The sequence below is a fragment of the Zeugodacus cucurbitae genome, chromosome 4, assembly GCF_028554725.1.
Source record: "Zeugodacus cucurbitae isolate PBARC_wt_2022May chromosome 4, idZeuCucr1.2, whole genome shotgun sequence".
Lineage (NCBI taxonomy): Eukaryota > Metazoa > Arthropoda > Insecta > Diptera > Tephritidae > Zeugodacus > Zeugodacus cucurbitae.
In genome coordinates this window covers 64001065-64021261 of record NC_071669.1, presented here as the reverse complement: position 1 = coordinate 64021261, position 20197 = coordinate 64001065, and the positions used below count along the sequence as shown (strand labels likewise).

Here is a 20197-nt window from a genome sequence, read left to right as displayed (position 1 = left end):
GGCATGCTAAGGCGGTCTGACATTGGCATGCAACACTAAACTATTTCTTATCCAGTTGCCGGCGTAATGCCATTCCAGCGGCGGTAGAAAGAGTGAGTAGAAATGCAATATTCCAGCATAAAACAACAACAATAACACAACAGTAATAACTGAGGGTGGAATAAATAAGTGAAATATGGCTTATAGATATATTTTGCATTTGTTGTACACTAAGGTTACATATATTCACAGCTAAGCTGTTCCTTCTCTGCCTTTGCTGCCATATAAATATCTATATCCCGATGTTCCCTGCCAGCTGCTGTCTGTGTCTTGGCGGCTTCTTAGCTTAGTCATCAGCATTGACTTCTACACTTAGGCACTCACACTCGTATGAGCTTCTGGTGGCGTTGCATTTCTTTCCTTGGCGTTTGCCCTAAGTTCTTTGTAACGCTCGTATTTTCTTGGCAATTGTAATTTACGTTAAATCGATGCGTTGTGAAACCATAGAAATGTTTATCGTTTAATTTAAAACATAAACATTGTAGTGCAATGAATAGCTTAGCATATGCACTGGCGCAAGACGTTGTTAATGTGGAGGGTCAGAGTGCGCTCAACGTAATAGCTAATGAAAGAGGGCAGCTGGGGTAGCAAGCTTAAAGTGTTTCTGAGTGAAAAAAATTATAAATTAATAAAAAAATTATAAAACATAAACTTAAATTGGACAGGAACCTTAACTTAACATTGAACTTAAACCTTAACGTAAACTTAAACTTAAATATAATTTTCATCTTAAATTTAACGGAAAACTTTAATTAAATTTAAAAAATGGTAAACTGAAAAATCACATTTAAACTTAAACTTAAACTTAATCTTAAACTTAAACTTAAACTTAAACTTAAACTTAATCTTAAACTTAAACTTAAACTTAAACTTAAACTTAAACTTAAACTTAAACTTAAACTTAAACTTAAACTTAAACTTAAACTTAAACTTAAACTTAAACTTAAACTTAAACTTAAACTTAAACTTAAACTTAAACTTAAACTTAAACTTAAACTTAAACTTAAACTTAAACTTAAACTTAAACTTAAACTTAAACTTAAACTTAAACTTAATCTTAAACTTAAACTTAAACTTAATCTTAAACTTAAACTTAATCACATTTAAACTTAAACTTAAACTTAATCTTAAACTTAAACTTAAACTTAAACTTAAACTTAAACTTAAACTTAAACTTAAACTTAAACTTAAACTTAAACTTAAACTTAAACTTAAACTTAAACTTAAACTTAAACTTAAACTTAAACTTAAACTTAAACTTAAACTTAAACTTAAACTTAAACTTAAACTTAAACTTAAACTTAAACTTAAACTTAAACTTAAACTTAAACTTAAACTTAAACTTAAACTTAAACTTAAACTTAAACTTAAACTTAAACTTAAACTTAAACTTAAACTTAAACTTAAACTTAAACTTAAACTTAAACTTAAACTTAAACTTAAACTTAATCTTAAACTTAAACTTAATCTTAAACTTAAACTTAAACTTAAAATTTAAATAGTATTAATTAGATTATTGGAGTTTTCGTCTTTACAATGATCATTACAGCCTACACAAGTCATCTTAGTTCATAAAAGTAATAAAATTGTGTCAATGAGTTTTAAATGATAAAAATCTTTAATATCGTAAATAGGGTGTTTGAAAAACCGATTGTTAATACCAGGAATATATTGTCATTAAAACATATTCTTCCGTACGAAAAGAAGATCATTAAAGTCAGTATTAAGAATCCCCAAATTCTTAAATATCTTCCCAACGGTAGTCGATCTTCTACTGATATATGTCTTTTTTTTATATCGAATGATTCAACTTCGACCTTAGGGCTGGAAAATTCATCTCAAAACTATTTACAAAACTGATTGCTTTAACAAGGGAACACTGCTGGAACATGTCGAAAAGGTTTTGAAGGGCTTACCATAGAGAAAAGGGCGATATGTATGGAGTAGGTATTGGATTTGTCCGAAGATGTAAGATTACGTCTCAAATGTGGGTTCTTTATTTTCGAGCATAATATAAAAAGAGAGTGAGAGTAGTCTAATTCTTTGAAGATATATTTTGTTTAAAATTTCACTTAAAGCTCCAGAGTAGATTTTAGTAAAACTCCCGATTCCATTTACGACTCATTTACTTGCGGACATTACTTTTATACCCAACTATAATTACTACTCTATCGCACTATTAACTATTTCGCCACACACACACTACTTCTGTTTGTAACGACTCACTTAATTACAAAGGAATAAAATGTGACAAAAGTACTTGTGAATGTGCGGCACTGCGGTCTTTAGACGACAGCCAAAAGCCATAAGCGGTCACAGACGAATTTCTTTCGAAACAACAATAAGAAAATCAGCTGAGCGGCAGACGACAAGCGGCGCTCAACAGCCAACTAAAGCGACAGCAAACAAGCCGTTTGTGACTCGTAAGCAATTTCGATATTTGATCATTAAAACTTTGCGCCATTTCCACTGCTTCCGTTAACACAAACACACACGCGCACACACACATACGAAATTTCCAGCAAATTTGCAGATTGTTTCAGGGCTTACACTGTGTGGCTTTCATTTTCGCTGACTTTCCACAAACACATTTACCTGCACAAACAGACACAGTTATGTATATGTATGTTATGTTGTGAGGTAAACTTTTGCCTGTAATGCCTTTCAACTTTCAACTCTTTTTTTCCGAACTGGAATTTTTAAGTTCGCCCATTAATTCGCTTAAGTATTTACTTAAAGTGCCAAAGTGGAGCGAACAATGCGCGAAAAGCCAGCCGATGCACCGTCCCGCAAAAGTAAACAAACCGCCAGACAATAACCGATAAAATAAGCAAAGCAACAACAACAACTGGCGAGTGGCAGCAACAACAAAAAAACAACAACCGGCGAGTGGCAGCGCGAGTTGGTAAAATGCCCGTGTGGTGTCTCTGCCCGCCTCAATGTGACGAGTAAGCAACAGTCAGTAGCAAACAGCAGCAACAACAAGAGTAATAATAACAACAACAACGCCACGTATTATCGATGAAACAAATTGTGCAGCACTAACAAACTGCCCATTAATGTAATCAGGCAAAGTTGTAAACAAACTAACAGGCAACTTGCCGCCACACACACAAACACACACAGTCAACCGAACAATGGCGCAACTAATGAGATGAGAATAATTTTAACCAACACACACACACCCACACACACACACCGATAAACTATAAACAGGCATATACTATATAGCAACAAATAGTGAGCACATAGTCGACAGGCGGTAGTCAACAGCAATTGCAGCAACAAACCGCAATACATGTAATTTGTATGTATGTATGTATATTTGTTGGTATGTAGGTGTGCGTGTGTGTTTTGGTGTATGAATATTTCTGCAAAACGGTTGTTGTTTAGCAAATAGGCCTACAAAGAGGTGAAAGAGCCACTTGCTGGTTTCGATGTTGTGTTGATTTCGCCAAACAACAAAAACAACAACATGGTTAAATTTTCCAACACGCAAGCGAATTAAAAGGTATTTTTCTGCCACGCCCACAGCGCCAAATGCAATTTAATGTGGTGTACAAATATAACTGTATTTGCTAAAATTGGTATAATCAAAGCTATCAGCTGTTAGTTGAGATTGTCGACGTTTTGTTGGATTAGGAATGCAGCAATTTACACTTTGGGCCTTATTTGAGGATATATATAGGATTCCAGTGACCTTTGGCCTTCTCTCATTTGATCTATACGGACAAAGGAGACATTCCTTATACTCCGCTTTCTCCAACTGTTATCAAAGCCATTACTTTGGGAAACGAACTTTAAAAAAGGTGTCTCCCCATAGCGAGCTTTATTTCCTCTCTCTCAAAACACAGAGAGATTTTCCAAATTTCAAGATAAATTGATAATGTTTTGATTTCATTATAGACAAAATTGTACAAAAAGTGCCCTAAAATAGTCTGTTAGTAATATATATAGAGGGAAACATTATCTATTAGCTTTCTTCTCTTTACTAGCTAACACATTCGTCTTGTCTCTTTACTTCATAGGCTAATGCTTATGCTCATGATAGTAACACCATGTACCGTATATACTTTCTTCAACGTTAAACTGAGAAAACCGCTCAATTAAAAATCCGTCTTGAATATCCTAGTTTGAATAAGCTTCGTTTAGTATAATATTAAAGATTGGACAACTGAATTCCTTCTGACGCAGCTTGTGTTTCACCAGTCTATCAACTCATATTTCTTTACTGAGTTCAGAAGAGCCATCCATGTTTGGCATTCTCTGGATATTGTCCACATAGTCTTCTTTTCGAAAGTAAAAAAGGTTTCTAACTTGTTGAATGTACTCTATGAAATTCATATAAACCCCTTTATTCGTATATAATAATCCCTTTAGCATTTTTCGATTCGTCGGACTTTGGAGAACATCTGGTAAAAATGCAATCAACTGGTATAACCAAAGGGAGAATAAAATTTTTATTTTAACTTACCAAAATAAGTCATTTAGAATAGCATTTGAAAGCTGAAAATAAAGAAGAAATTATTATTTTTATTAAATGAGGTAAGTGGAATTAAATGAATATAATAGTGTTATTAGACAGCCAAATTTATTGATAAATGAAAATTTTTATTGAGAAACCATTTTTTGCCTTTTATAATGCCGGCTACTCTATAACCGAAAAGCTGTTCTACATTTTTGTTTTTGCATTTCATAAGAAGCTGATTAATATTTTTAGCAGCGACATCTAACGTAGCTTTTTTTATCAATAATGTCAGCCAATCGCAGACAAATATATATATATATATCGTACGTCGTACGTCTTTGGCGCAGAGTTGCATTTGATTTTCAAGTCGATCAAAATTAAATCAAAAATAAATGTAGATTTTATTTAGTACGGTAAATCGATCTAAATAAGCGTTTTAATCGAGAAGTGGCCGGTTAATTGATTCATTAGCTTCTGTCTAATAATGCTATAAGACTATCATTTTTGACAAAAAACAGTCGTAGAAGCATTTGAATGATTCGAATATCTTTCTTTCTTCATTCTTCTACTTGGAACATTTGAGATGGTTCAAATCACATAAGAAGATACTATAAAATGGTATATCCAAGTATCAGTAGTAAAAGTTGCTTTTATTAGAAGTGTGGTATTCAATGAGGCAATACTTTTTTCGGAGTTGGGGTTTTTGACAGCTGTTATTTGATTTATACTCAGTTTGGTTTACTATCTAATAATGAACTAATGAACAGACTTACTTCGGAGCAAGGTTTATTGCTGACATATGGCCCCAATTGCAGAAAAAAGTGGTTGAATGGCTCAACTTTAGGCTGGGATTTATTCGAGGTAGCCGCGGTTGTCATTTGCCCGAAATATTTTCGAAAACAGAGTGGCAAATTCTTATTTATATAATAAAGCTAAATTTTTGGCCATTAAAATAAATTGGATGCGTTTTATTTATTCTTGATAACAAAATATCTAAAAAATCACTTTTGATAAGTATCAAATGCTTCATTTACAAAAAAAAATTATGAAAATTGAAAATAATAAACTCTGTAAATTATATAACAAATTTGTATATTTTCAATAATAATTTTATTCTAAAAATATTTTTTTTTTATTTTAGTAATTTTGTATTTATATTTGAGTTATTGTATAAATAATCCCCAAAATTTATGCAATGTATATACTTTGCAACAATTTCAAAGTAAACACTCGTATTTTATATGCGAATTCTGATAGCCGTTCAATATCCTTCACATTCCATAACCGAAAACTGCATAAGATCTGGAAAATGTTGGTGTTAATGGCATAGAATGCAACACATAGCATATTTATTTCTGATGAAATACCGCTTACAGACAGACACCCACAAACGCATACAAACGCATACAATGAAACACAAATAGATATTGCCGAATTAAGCAATCATTTTTATGGGATTTTTTCGAAATGCCACAAAATTTCCACATTTATTAGTGGCTAATACAAATATTTATGGCCGCCAATAGTTTAGTTGAGTCGTAAAAATTTCATGATGACTTGCTACACCGATCACCAATCGCCTGTAAGTGCGCTAAATTAAATGTAAGTGCACACACATTTATACACAAACAGTTGCGTAGAATTTACGAAGTGTAAATGTTGTATTGCCGTAACGGTATTTACGGTAAATCTGGCGTAGTAGAGCAGACCACCGGCGACCTCACACAAATCGTATTGGCTAATTTCTAAAAATTGCGCTAGTTTTATGTGCCAATTACGTGGCGTAAACAATAAATATACGCAATAACGGTATTAGCACATGTGTGGCAAGTGTTTGAGGTGTAAAAAATATTATTTTTTTTTGTAATTTTTAAGCAAGCGACCAGCGGTAAATTATCGAATTAAATCACTGATGAAGCTTTAAATGCGCAATTGGAGAGCTAAGAGTGTGAAAAAATATATTAAAATCGATTTTAAGAAAGCAAAAAAAGCAAAAAAATTATTCACAGAAGCACTACAGCATGGCGTTAAGCATTTAAAATGCTGCACGAAATCTTACTTCAACACTTGCGGGTGGCCAAGTGGTCATGCCACATGCCGCATGCACTTTGCACTGCTACACTTATATATGTACATAAGCGAGTGTTTAACTGCTGCGGCAATAAAAGAAATAATTTATTAAAAGTGCATTTAACAGCCACGCACGGCAGCGCAGTCGCCGTCGGCATCGGACTCTCCACGCCGGCAATGGTCCAGAAATGGTGCGTAATTGCAAAATCGGCTGATATTGTCGGTCAACCGCAGATGCCTAGTGAAATGCAACGAAGTGTGGAGAAATATGTGCTTACAGACAGCTATATATATCTGTATACAGACAGTTGTACATACATACATATATTATTTAAGGGGTTCAAATACAGTCCAGATGTTGAGAGTGCGTCAGTGGGTGTAAAATAAGTGTATTGTAGATATATTTATCCTCTACACTCGTCCAAGGATTGAAATTCAATTTCGTAAAAAAGTGAAAAAATATCAATTTATTCGTTGGCGGGCCGCAGAGTAATACCATTGCGCAAATTACTGCAATTAAATCGCAAGAGACGAGTGTACTTCTTTAAAATGTTGTCTGAATCAAAAAAAATATTTTCGAACTTTTTTAGTTTTTTCACACTTACACAATTACTTAGACTCGACGCATATTGAATTAAACAGTGAAAGGAGGTATGGAAGTAAAACTCCTAAGACATAAGTTGTCTAATAATCTCATGGATGTGTTGAGGTGTTTCAAGAAAGTTTTTTTCTCTCACTCTCCAACTGATCCACTATGTTTCCAGCCTAAAGAATATCTACTATTTGTGGATTAATTCGAATTCAGTGATAGAATCTTTAGGTTGCAATAATTTTTCTTGACAAAAAGTTGTGCATATCGGTTTTTTAAGACATTGAATAAAAAAATTAGAAAACCTTAGGATGATGGTGGGAGATTACTATTTAAATTTTTATACTCTCGCAACATGTTGCACAGAGTATTATAGTTTTGTTTACATAACGGTTGTTTGTGTCACCAAGAAATAAAAGAGTTAGATATGGGGTTATATATATATTAATGATCAGGATGACGAGTGGAGTTGAAATCCGGATGTCTGTCCGTAATTCTGTCCCTCTGTCCGTGCAAGCGATAACTTGAGTAAAAATTAAGATATCTTAATGAAACTTGGAGCACAGATTACTTGGCACCCTGAGGAGGTTGCTTTTTAAAATGGGCAAAATCGGTCCACTGCCACGCCCACAAAATGGCGGAAACCGAAAACCTATACAGTGTCATAACTAAGCCATAAATAAAGTTATAAAATAATTTGGAATATAGAATCGCATTAGGGAGGGGCACAATTGGATGTAACTTTTTTGGGGAAGTGGGCGTGGCTCCGTCCCCAAATAGGTTTTTTGTACATATCTCGCAAACCAATAGAGCTACATAAACCAAACTTTCCGCAGTGGTTTTTCTTAGCCAATTCCTAATACAGTCCAAAAATGAAATGAAAATCGGATAATAACCACGCCCACCTCCCATACAAAGGTTAGGTTGAAAATTACCAAAAGTGGGTTAACTCACTAATGAAAAATGTCAGAAACACTAAATTTCACATAAGAAATGGCAGATGGAAGCTGCACTCAGATTTTTTTACAAAATGAAAAATGGGCGCGGCATCGCCCACTTATGGGTCAAAAACCATATCTCAGGAACGATTCGACCGATTTCAATGAAACTTGAAAAGTTAAATAAATAAATTGCGAGAGTATAAAATGTTCGGTTACACCCGAACTTAGCCCTTCCTTACTTGTTAGAACTACGATAACCATAGACCATAATAGTTTTAGATCATCTGTGGGTTTATAATATTTGTTACAAAATCCTTTCATATCTCGGAATCAAAGAAAAAAGCAATTTTTAATCAGACACTATTTCTATGGAATAGATTTGTAATCACGGCATAATATTGACAGAGACACCGGGGGGAGGTTCGTACAAGACATTTGAGGGTTTAGTCCGGATTAAAGTTCTACACTGAAATATGACTCAGGATTTTAATGCTTTTTTCTCGAATGAAAACTAAGGATTTATGAGAACGGACGAAGGATGAAAATTAATGCAAGAGCTCTGGAAAGTTTCTAAATTTATTCAATATAAAGGAATAAGCTAAGGTAGGTAGGTAGGTAGGAGTGCAGCCATATAATTTTATGGACTCAATTAGCACTAAATGTGTCATTTTGATACGCTAATCGCAGATCTTGTAATTTACTGTTATCCCGTTTCATTCTTCCCTTCAAACTACTTTGTGTTTTCGTTTGATGACTGATGGCTTCCAAGTGTCCTGTGCCGGATCTGTGATAGGGTTGGACAGTCACAGAGAAAGTGGAAAATTATTTCCTTTCGGCAAATGTTATTGTAGAGCATGCCCATTTTCATTGCATGTTCTCCAAATGGCCAATGCCCCGTTATAGTAGCTGTAAGTCTGAAAATACTTTTCCTGGACCTATTTAATAAGACCCCAGATCTAGTCTTATCATATTTTGGCCATATATATTTAGTTACTTTATATCTTGTTGAATTTGTCCATCTGTTCTCAGCTAATTATTCGAATTGTATGTTGAGCTCTCTTCTGATCGTTTCCAGCGGGTATGGTATTAGCTCAGATTCGTCTAGAACGGCTCCCGCCTTTGCCAACTCGTCTGCCCTTTTGTTACCGAAAATGTTGCTGTGCCCGGGAACCCAGACCAAGCCTAATTGTACTTTGTCTTCTAGGGTGCTCAATGCCTTCTTGCAGTTATGGACTACGCTGGAGTTAGTCATTGGCGACGACAAGGCCAGGAGCGCCGCCTGACTATCTGTATATAATATTGCTTTTTGTATCCTCTGGTAGTTAACCAATAGAGCTTCGGAGGCCTACTCTATGCCCAGTACTTCCGCTTGGAAGATGCTAGCCAAGTTCCTCTAGACGAAAGGAGCTAGAAATGTTTTTAAGATTATCGGAGTATACCCCTGTGCCTACTCCGCAGTCCATTTTGAACCCGTCGGCATAGACTGATATGGTATTTGCCTCCCTTATTAGGCCTCTTCTCCATTCTCGTCTAGAGGGTATCCTCACCGGGAATTCACTTTTGAAATCTAACTCTGATTGAATATCTGATTTATTGGTTTTAACATATATCAGTATTCTAAAATATTTATATTGACCTATAACCTATACGTATACAAATAATTAAATAATCCGTTATAAATATGAATTCCAAAAATGGTTTTCACTACTCCACACACCTGACCTACGAAAAAGGTATTGCAAACTGAATTTTATTTTTAAATCAATGACGCATTTCACACACACGCATACTCTCTCAGACACAAATCGGTTGCGGAACATGCCAATACACCGTTATGCATTGTTTATTGCGTATGTGTTGAGAAAAATTTGATTTGATTTGCAGCAACACAGCTAAGCTGAAGGTTGAGTGTGCGTATGCGGCGAGAAATTGGAAAGAGAGTGGTGGAGTAGGGACATCCACCATGTGTCGGCACCTCAACGGATGAAAAGACATAAAATTTGACGTTGATGCAATCAGTGAAATGGCGAACGCACCTGTGTTGCGCAGCGCACTAGCGCTAATGTAACGGTTGTGGTGCCAAATAAGCACAAAAACAAAAAGTGAACGGAAAATCAAGAAAATCGAGGGAAAAAAGAGTTCAATAAACAAAGTTGAATAATATTAGCGGTGAAAAAAGAAAACATAATACTTAATTTTTGAAAAGCAAAATCACTGATTCTCTTTCAAATTTTTCACTTTGAAGTGCGGACAGCGAAAAAAAATTGTGTAAAAATTCAAATTGAAAAGTTGCAAGATGGCCACTCATATTTTAATTAGCTCACCACTCGCTTGTTTATATTTTCATAAGCGCTTTTTTATAGACTATTTTATTATTTTTCTTTCCGAAAAGCAGTTGGGCCAACAGCTGCTTATGCAAAATAGATAATTGTTGCCACAGATTTATGATTTGATGGCAAGTGAGTGAGTGAGTGTGTATGTTGCATATGTTTGATTTGCCTTTGATTTCCGCTTTGATTTGCACTAACATTAAACATCTTGAATTATACTTCCACACACCTTCACTCACTCACTCACGCGTCATTGTGCAATTGCAGCGCTTCACCGGTGTTGCATGCAACGTCACTTGCCGCAATCGACAATGGCGGCGAATGCAAAACTTTTACGCTCTAATTAACGCGCGAACAAAAGCAAAAATATACAAATGCAACAACAACAACAATTTCGATGACGACAATAGTTTACTGTCTTGTGTCCTTGTACTCATTTACATTGTTGTTGTTGTTGCATTGTTTATCCTTCGCTATAATTTGCAATTAAAGCACTGTTACATACGAGGGGTATTTATATAATTGGAGAATAATTTAATTGTAATGTTTGATTGTATGTGTGCTCAATAAAGCCTTTATGCTCAAGGATAATACACATTTATCTTTCCTCTTACCCGAAAAGCATAAAGACTGAGAAATCAAAAATTTTATAAAAAAATTAAATATATAAGTGATTTTGGTAGAAAAAGTAAAATCATTCCGACTTACACTCTATATTTCATAAAATTGAGCTTTGCTAAAATATCTAAACCGTAATTAGAAAACAATTCAAACCCGAAAAGACCTATCTTCCAATGATTTTGAGTTGGTATTTAGCTTTCTTTTCTTTGAAATCACCTTTGCCAATTGAGTGAAATTATGAGAGTGAATTATGAGAATGAAAAGCGTTCAAAGCTTTCGAATTTACTGTCAAACACCGAATAATGATGCCAAAAATCACACATAAGAACGAGAGGAAGGTACTAAAAGTCGAAAGCCTTATAATCCTGAAAATTTCCTACTCAATTCTCACGTTTTTGACATTGTAGGCTTAAACTAACTTAGAATAATCTTATAAATCTTTCATTTACGTACAGAATTAATACTGAGAAATCAAACATTTAATTAAATAATTAAATAAGTGATTTTGGTAGAAAAACCAATCGATCTTTAAATTCATCTTCAAACAAATTACCCAGCATAAGAACGAGCGGAAAGGTACTAAAAGTCGAAAGTCCGAATAATCCTGAAAATTTCCTACTCAATTCGCACCATTTTTTGCTTAAACTGACTTTGAATAATCCTACAAATCTTTCATTCAGAACTAATTCAACGCCATTAAAATAAATTGAAAAGAAACGAAGAGAAGAATATGTTCTACTAGTAGTACCCTTCCATTAGATTTCATACAAAAACGGGTTCAAGCTATGACATTTACATATTATCGAAAGTTCTAGCGACCTTCCACACTTCCACATTTATGTTTAGTTTCACTTATCGCTTTCGAGTTTAGTGCAAAAACTTTTCTTAATGCCGTTGAACTATTTTTAGTAAAATCAACAGTAACATTTTGTGTCACACAAGAACTTACAAAAGTTGAATTAAATTATTGTCATTGTCTCATTGTCCTTGACTGATTTAATTATCATATTATATGTGTGTGTTTGAGTAGACATTTCAGTGTTTATTTGCATAGGAAGTCTGGTACGCACCTTTCTACGTGACTTCAAGCTAAATAAATAGTTATTGCGCCAAAATGTATGCTTTGATTTTTTTTTAAATTTGCCATTAAGGGCGCAGAAAATTATTTCTAGAAAGGTTTGAAAGAGTCATAGACATCGCAAGGATAGCAGTTGACCCGAAATGGGCGATATTATATTGGGTTATAAGTAGTCGGTATGACTTTTCAGAAAATGTTTAAAATTAATTTCACACACTTTTGGCTCTGAGTTCTACAGTAGTCATAGGAAATATTAAATCACTAAATATAAACTGCAAATACTTAAAGTGGTCGGGAATCAGCGCTTACACGCCTGCTAATCTAACCTATAATTATTATCTAAAGTCACTGGTCTTGAGAAAAGCGTGATCTATGTATATGTTACACTACAACAACATCAAAAATTTATGAAAGCAACAAAAATATTTGCTACTCCAAAAGAAATAGGCCTTTAAAATATTATTGATGGCTTATTACTTAAGAATTTGTGTTCCAACAAGTATTCACATCAATGCCGACATGATTCAAATCCACTCAAAAAAAATATGATAAATGTCTGCTTAAGCATATTTGAGCTTTTAAATATTGCTACATATCTCTTTTTGCTTTGCAGAAAAAAGTCAACTTTTTGGCGTTGAGGAGCGAGCAAGTGTCGGAGGGAATGTGGAAATGAAAATGACAAATGTGCGGCTAAGCCGATAACCGCGACGAAAATAAGCATATGCCACCAAACATATGTAAAGGAGAGCAAGAAAATATGAGCGAAACAAATTTCACGCGTCCAAATTAATATTAAGTGGACTAAAAGGGCGCAAATAAGTGTCTTCATATGCGAGAGCTTGTCAGCAGCGATGCGATAAATGAGGATTCCGAATAATATATGTATGTCAGTATGTGAAGACTATGAAAAATCGCGCGAGTGACACGCGCGTAACACGAATTTCGGTGAGGAAAAGCGCGAGTGGAGACAGAGAAAGCCGGGAAAGCGTCGCCGAAAGCATGCGTCTGCGATTTATGCAATTGTCAACTGTCAATGCGAAGTGCTGCGAGGCTGTCGGGGGTTTCAACGGCATAAGAGTGAGTATTGCACTCGCGTGATATATGTAGGCTTTACCAAAAGGAGGAGAGAGAGCGTAGAGTTGCCGCAATTCCACTGATGACATTCGTCTGTATTCATAGCTGTGTGTCTGTTGTTGAGCGCATGACTCAAAAATTAAGTGGTTTTGTTTTAAATCTTTCACGTACTACATTTTAGTACAATTGACAACAACAACAACTAGAATAACAACAACCACCAGCTAGAACTTGCAACAAAAGCGAAATCAGTGAAATGTCTGCAGAAGAATGAAAATGAATGACGCAGACAAATCTACGCTGAATGTAAATGCTATTCGTTATATAGAGTTGTTGTTGGTGTTGTTGTTGTTTTTCTTTTTCTTTTTGTTGTAGCCTGACTAAATCTCGCCGACAGCCAAGCGAGCCACATAGAAGAAGACAGCAGCCCACTGCGGCCCACTTGAAGTCAAAATCACAAATCGCGTTGCAAAAACAAATTGTTGTTGTTGTTGTTATTAGTATTGTTGGTGTATATTTTAAGATATTTTATACTAGAGATATAGTACATATATTTTGTTTTTACTATACAACTGTTGTTTTGTAAATGTCAGTCTTCATTTGTCAAAGCTTCTTCCGCGTGGTTTGCTGCATTGTATCTCTCTGAGTATGTGTGTGAGTGTGTGTGTCTTGCAACTAATGCTTGTATATCTGTGTGTATAAATATAACTGTCGCTATAGCGTGTTTTTCGCTTATTTTGCTCGCCGATGATGTTTTAGTCGCAAGTTGAGTCACTTAAGTAGCGACAGTGACAGTGGCAGCCAACATAATATAACAACAACAACAACAATATTAAGAAATACAACAAATATATAAAATAAATGCTAACAAATGTGTCGTAAAGTTTTTGCAGCGCGCTGGTAATTGTTGATATCCAGCGCTGGGGTTTCTCAGGTTCAAGTGTGCTTAGCGTGGCGGAGGAGTGTTCAAGGATATGCCGCTTAGCGTCTTTATTGCCTTAATCTGTTGCGATTTAAGTACACCAAGAGAGAGGAAGCAAATATTATAAGGGAGTTTGATAGTTGTGGGGAGTAGGTTTCTAGGAGACTACCTAGCTCTGCTCAAATTTATATCCAACCAACTTTGAGTTATATCTGGTAGGATCTAGTTAAAATTTTTCGGATAACTTAAAAAGAAAATAAAATATCTTCAATAAATATTAAAAATAAGATCTAGGAAAGCCTCTAATAAAAAAAAAAAAATCAGCAGCGTTGCCACCTTTTAAAAACTTCACTTCAATATAATTAATAATAAAGTGAAATTCAATACCACAATATGGCTTTTGACCTTTACAAGTTTGAAAAAAAATGTATTGGTAGTATTATGGAGCAGAGTTGCCACCTGCTCGAAATTTGTAAAAAAAAATTTAAATTATATAAATGAAAAAACATAAAAAAGCTTGCGAAATTGCAAAAATTTAGTAAAACTTTAAATTAAAAATATAGTTTGAACATATAGTTAAATTTTAATAATTTAATTTCAAGAAAATTTAAAAATAATTTCAAATGAACAATAAGGACCATACATCAAAATAGAAAAGTTCAAAAAAAATTACGAATACTTTGATACCAATTTTACAATTCCAAAAATTAAGAAAAAAAACATATTCAAGCTTTTTTTTATTTTTTTGTTAAATTTTTAGTGCCTCACAACCTCATTCGTGTTTCCTAAAATAACCAATTTGTAAGATTCACTTAAAATCAAATTCATATCATAACTGTTACGAAAAGTCAAGGCTAACGAGATATACAGCAAAATGTTGCATGTATCCTTGAAAAAAACTACAACTAAATCACCGGTACCTAAAGCACCAATCAATATAACTGTAATTTAGAATAAACGATATAACTAGTTAGCGCAATTTTGTTTTCAGCTTGTTAAAATATCTGCTAAAATTTTTCCTTTTTTTCGCTGAAGCCAGCACACTTTGATTAATTGCAGCTGCAAATGCATTCGACAGGACACGAAAACTCAACGCGGCATCAATACTTTCGCTGCATTGCATGCATGCAACAACGCGCCAGCCATAACAAAGCAATTTCCTTTGCTGCAAACCATATACAAACAGCTAGTCGAAAGTACTTCAAAAGCTACGATGCATATACCATGTGTGGGTGTAAATATAGCGTTACTGCCAACTGATTTTAGCCGTTGCCTTCACCTCTACCGCAGTAACTGCCTCTGCTTCTGCTCCTGCTATTTACAAGGCACTTAATAACTAACTTTAGTACTTCTTCCACTCGACATCATAAATCATTTAGCTCCACTTGTATAACGTATAAAGCGGCGCATGTACACAAACATACATACATACATATCCTATAATACACCATATATACACATATGAAAATCTATTGCATATGAAATCGAAAATCCTTAGCACACACATTTTGGCATGCACCGTATACAGTTGAAAATGTGAGAAAAAAAAAGTAGTAAAAATACAACAACAACAAAAAAACGATTTGGTCTTTAAATAAAATCTGCAAATATGCTTTGGCGTCTACTTAAATGGCAGACCATATTGGGAAAGTTCAAAAATGCCAGCACAGAGTTGCACATATTAAGTTGCTGCTTTACTAACTGACATTCATACATATAAACTTGAATAAAAACTCAAAAAAATCCTATCTACCCCTGCATACTCTCACCCAGTTCCATCATGACTTTAGTGCACAATCAAAAGGCGAAATCAATGAGCTTTGGAAAATTACTCGACTGTTTCGCTCGCAAAATCATATACAGACTAACTATAAGGAAATACCGTTATATACAGGGTGAAAAGAATGCATTTTTAAGTCAAAGTTTTTTTGCTCTTACTAAATGTAATGTATTTACTTAAACCACGGGTCTTTTAGTTTAACATCCAGGAACGGTAGTACCATAAGCGCTATATTAACAGAGAATCCCCCTCAATATGCTTTTTTCCTCAATAACTTAATCCAAATTAATCAAAAACTCTATAATTCTAGTTATTTAAAAATAGTGTTTTGAAATTCGAATTAATTAATTTACTTTCTAACCACCCTTTATCCAAAGCTAAATGAATATGTATTTATAAAAAGCTCTATATGCATCGACTACTTAGCAAAAGCCATGCTCATAAATACCACAGCCGCTTTCCTTGCGTACGATTATTGGCAAGAGAGCAAACCAAATTGAAGAAAGATGGTATATACATTATATTAGTCGCTTGGAAATCGCAAACCATATAGGAAATCCATATGCTCTCAGTAATATTACTTTAAGCTCACAGACCTTGTAGGAAGATTGAATCAAACGAAGTACGTTGATTAACAATTAATTAATACTTCTTCGAAATTATTCATCAGCTTATAGCCTAATAATTTCAAAAATACCCTCCCTTTCATAAGACCCCTGGATTATTTGGGACATTTTTCTAAAAATGTTAATTTGTAGCGTTGACCTTTTCAATCCTCTGACTCAGAATTTTATGAGACTAAAATTTATATGAAAGCAATAAAAGTTAACAAGAAAATTTTTAAAGAATACTAAATATGGAAATTCGTCTATGTGTTTTTGTTATTTTTGGCTTATATTAAGGGGGGAGGGGTGTTTGTTTCGTCGAAAAAAGACCTTTTTTCATGAATTTTTTTAGAAAAAAATATTGCTGTAGGTTTATTGTACTTATTATTATATGAAAGTGCAACATTTGAAGGATACTTAAAAAAAAGTTTTATCGAAAAATAGCGAGGAATAACGGATTTATCGTCGATCTCTGCAGGCACCTCGAAAAAAAGTTGTTGTGCGGTGACCAGCCTACAGCATCACTGGGTCATCCGAAACCAAAAATACAAAATGCTTTCTTTAGCTTATTAGTTTATCTTTCAATTGACGTCGAGTTTTTTTAATTTTTAAATTTTTCAATTTTTGGTATCATTTTCAAGCCAAAATGACGATTTTAAATGAAAAAAATCTACCTATTTGTTATTGTAAAATTGTTAGTAATTACAATTTTTGGAAAAACTCGACGTCATTCGAGAGCTATATATATCTAGAATATTTGTTCAAAATTTCAAAACGATCGATGCAGTAGTTTTTTCTGTAGGCTGGTCACCGACTTTAAAAATGACATATTTGGGTTATTCAACCTCCTGTAACTTCGTTAGTTTTTCTCCGAATTACCTAAATTTTAACACAATATTCTTGAGATATTGATGGTTCAGAAAAAAAATTAAAAACAATTTTAAAACAAAATTTGTGAAACCTTACCCCACCCCCCCCCCCCCTTAAGTAAACTGTCTGTAAATAAGCTGGAATTGAAGAAATATATAAAGACAAAATTTCGAAAATTTTCGAATATTTTTCGAAATATAAAATTCCTCCTTTTTCAACAAAATAAAATATTTTGAGATCATTTGAGTTTATTTCAAGACTTTAAAACTCAAACCTCAAAAATACTGATTATAAAATGAAAAACAAAGGGCAATTTTTCGAATTCTAGAAAAAAGTTTCCTACAGGGTACCCTCTCATATAACTTCGCAAGTATTTTTAGCAATTGGATATAATCTTTAGCAGAATAGTTTATTTATGAACTCACATGTGAATATATATTTGTGTCTTTATGTTCCTCAATATGTAAGTATGTATGTATGTCTATAAATACATAATATTTTATAGCTTATGATATGTTATTGAAAAGTGCGCGCGTAATTCGTTTGAATTATGAATGATGTCTGATTGGATTTCAATTGTGTAAAACTTTAAGTCGATCAACTTGTGAACTTGCACGCACATACACACACACTCATACATCCACATATAAACTCCGATGGAATTTAGCCGTAATTCCAAGTGTTCCTTTCTGTTCTTGTATTGAGCTATATTATATTTGTGTATGAGTTTCATAAAGAGTTGGTAATCAATGCAGACATTTGAGAGACAATTCGATTTCTTTTAACTTTTCAAATGACTTTCGACTTTGGAGTGAATCTTCAAAATCTTTTACATTTTCTACGTGGAAGTTTTCTACTTAATAATGGTAAGTACTTGTATTAAAAAGTAAATAAATAATAATTTCTCCGTTGGTTAGATGAAGTGGTAAGAAGCACATACATTTTTTATTGGCTTTTTAATAAATTAATTAAGACAATTTCACTACACTTTTCGAAAAAATAGTCATTGTGGTACAATATTTTTAATTTTAGAAAACTGTTAAAAAAATTATACTGAATAGAGTTGCCACTTAATCAGCTTAAAATTTTAAAGAATCTGTTTCAAATCCAAGAATTTTAAAAATGTTGAAAATAATACATAATCATCAGCAAGCACTTTAGTATTATTTTTTTCCGGTATAGAGTTGCCAAGTAAATTTTGGTAAGAGTAAAATATATATTTTTCTTAATTTATTAATGAACTAATTACCTAAAAAATATAAAGAAATTACGATTTCTCATGTTCGTTAATTTAAACAAAATATATTTTTTCATAGGGTTGCCACTTCAATTCCTAACTTAAGTAATTTTTTAGTTAAATAACATTTAAATCCAAATTTCATAAAGAATATTTAATAATAGTTGCCCCCTAACTGAACAAACAAATGTAATCATGGTTACCAACTGTAAAAATTTTGAAAATAATGTAAATAATTTTTTTGATACGGTTGCTAATTGATACGTCCGAAAACTGATACAAAATCTTTAATTATAGTGGCCAACTGGTGAAATTGATTTTTTTTTTTTTGTTTTTTGAGAAAAAATGTGAAAATATAAATTTCAAATATTTGTTTGAATAGGTTATTCTAGACAATACAGAAATTCATAGAAATTAGAGAAAATAATTACTGGGTTATTTTTATATTTTATTTTATTAAAATATATATATTTGTTTAGCTTTTCATTTTATTTTAAATCTACAGAACGCCATAACGTATAGATTTTCTAATTCTAAACAAAAAAATAATAATTACACTATCAGTTACAATCCACCAATATATACACAGGATGTCTCGCTTAGAATATTTTGAATAAAATAATGAATTCCCGAGTTTAGTATGACTATTTTTAAATCATAAAAAAACTAAAAATAAAAACTCAAATGACATAAAACCCACAATCACTATTTAACTACCATGCCCCAAGTGGCTGTCACTAAAGGGAATTCCAAAACCAATAAACACGCTGCATGAATCTAACGGTAACAGTTGATTTCACACATGTCAATCGCAATAAAACAGCGAAATTGATAAAATTGCATTTATGATGATTGAATTGCCATTGCGCGCACACACACACACAGCAAATTTGTCATTTATTCACACCAAGCGATGAGGAATGCCACCGCAACGGTATGAGAATGCAATTTATGAGCCGCACACAATAACTAATAATTTGGCATGCATAATGCCACCTTTCAACGGCACAAATAGGCTGACGGGCAGACACTGAGAGAGGAAAAGAGAGAAGGAGCCACGCGAGCCACATTTGCCACACATTACAAAAATGTGGCAACAAAGTGCTTGCAACGTTGCATGGTGCCACTCAAAAAACAAAAAAGGGGGAGCAAAGGGCCACACTACCTAATAATTTAGTATATATGTATATAGTTGCTGCCCCAAAGGAGTGACTGACTGTTGGCTGTTGCGTTGGGGTATCGATGTTGGGTGGGCCGCATTAATAAAATTAAGTGTTTAGCAGCGTGTAAAAAGGCCCACATATTGACAGTTATTTGTGGCAACATATGGCACAGTAGTGCGTTGTGTTGTGTGGCATGCCACTCGACCGAGTTGATGGCAGTAAAACAAATGTGGCAAGTTGTTACATATTTTTTTAATCAATCGAATGCGCACAAATTGCGGCTGTCAACACATTTAAAGAGCGAAAAAATAGTATTTTTACTAGATGGAGACTTGCAACTACAACAATCAAATTCGACTGCGACCAAGTTGCGTGCGCAATTTTTATTTCCTTAAACATATAAACCCCTC

At 33.6% G+C, this 20197-nt stretch overlaps 1 protein-coding gene across 1 annotated transcript in view; it reads right to left on the bottom strand.

Moving 5' to 3' along the window:
• The window catches only part of LOC105211165 (putative mediator of RNA polymerase II transcription subunit 26), a 113651-nt gene that overhangs the window by 80900 nt on the left and 12554 nt on the right, over positions 1-20197 (bottom strand). The window contains exon 2 of the mRNA XM_029039518.2: positions 4514-4545. The gene's annotated coding sequence lies outside the window, so the exon portion shown is untranslated. The remainder of the gene's footprint in view (positions 1-4513; positions 4546-20197) is intronic.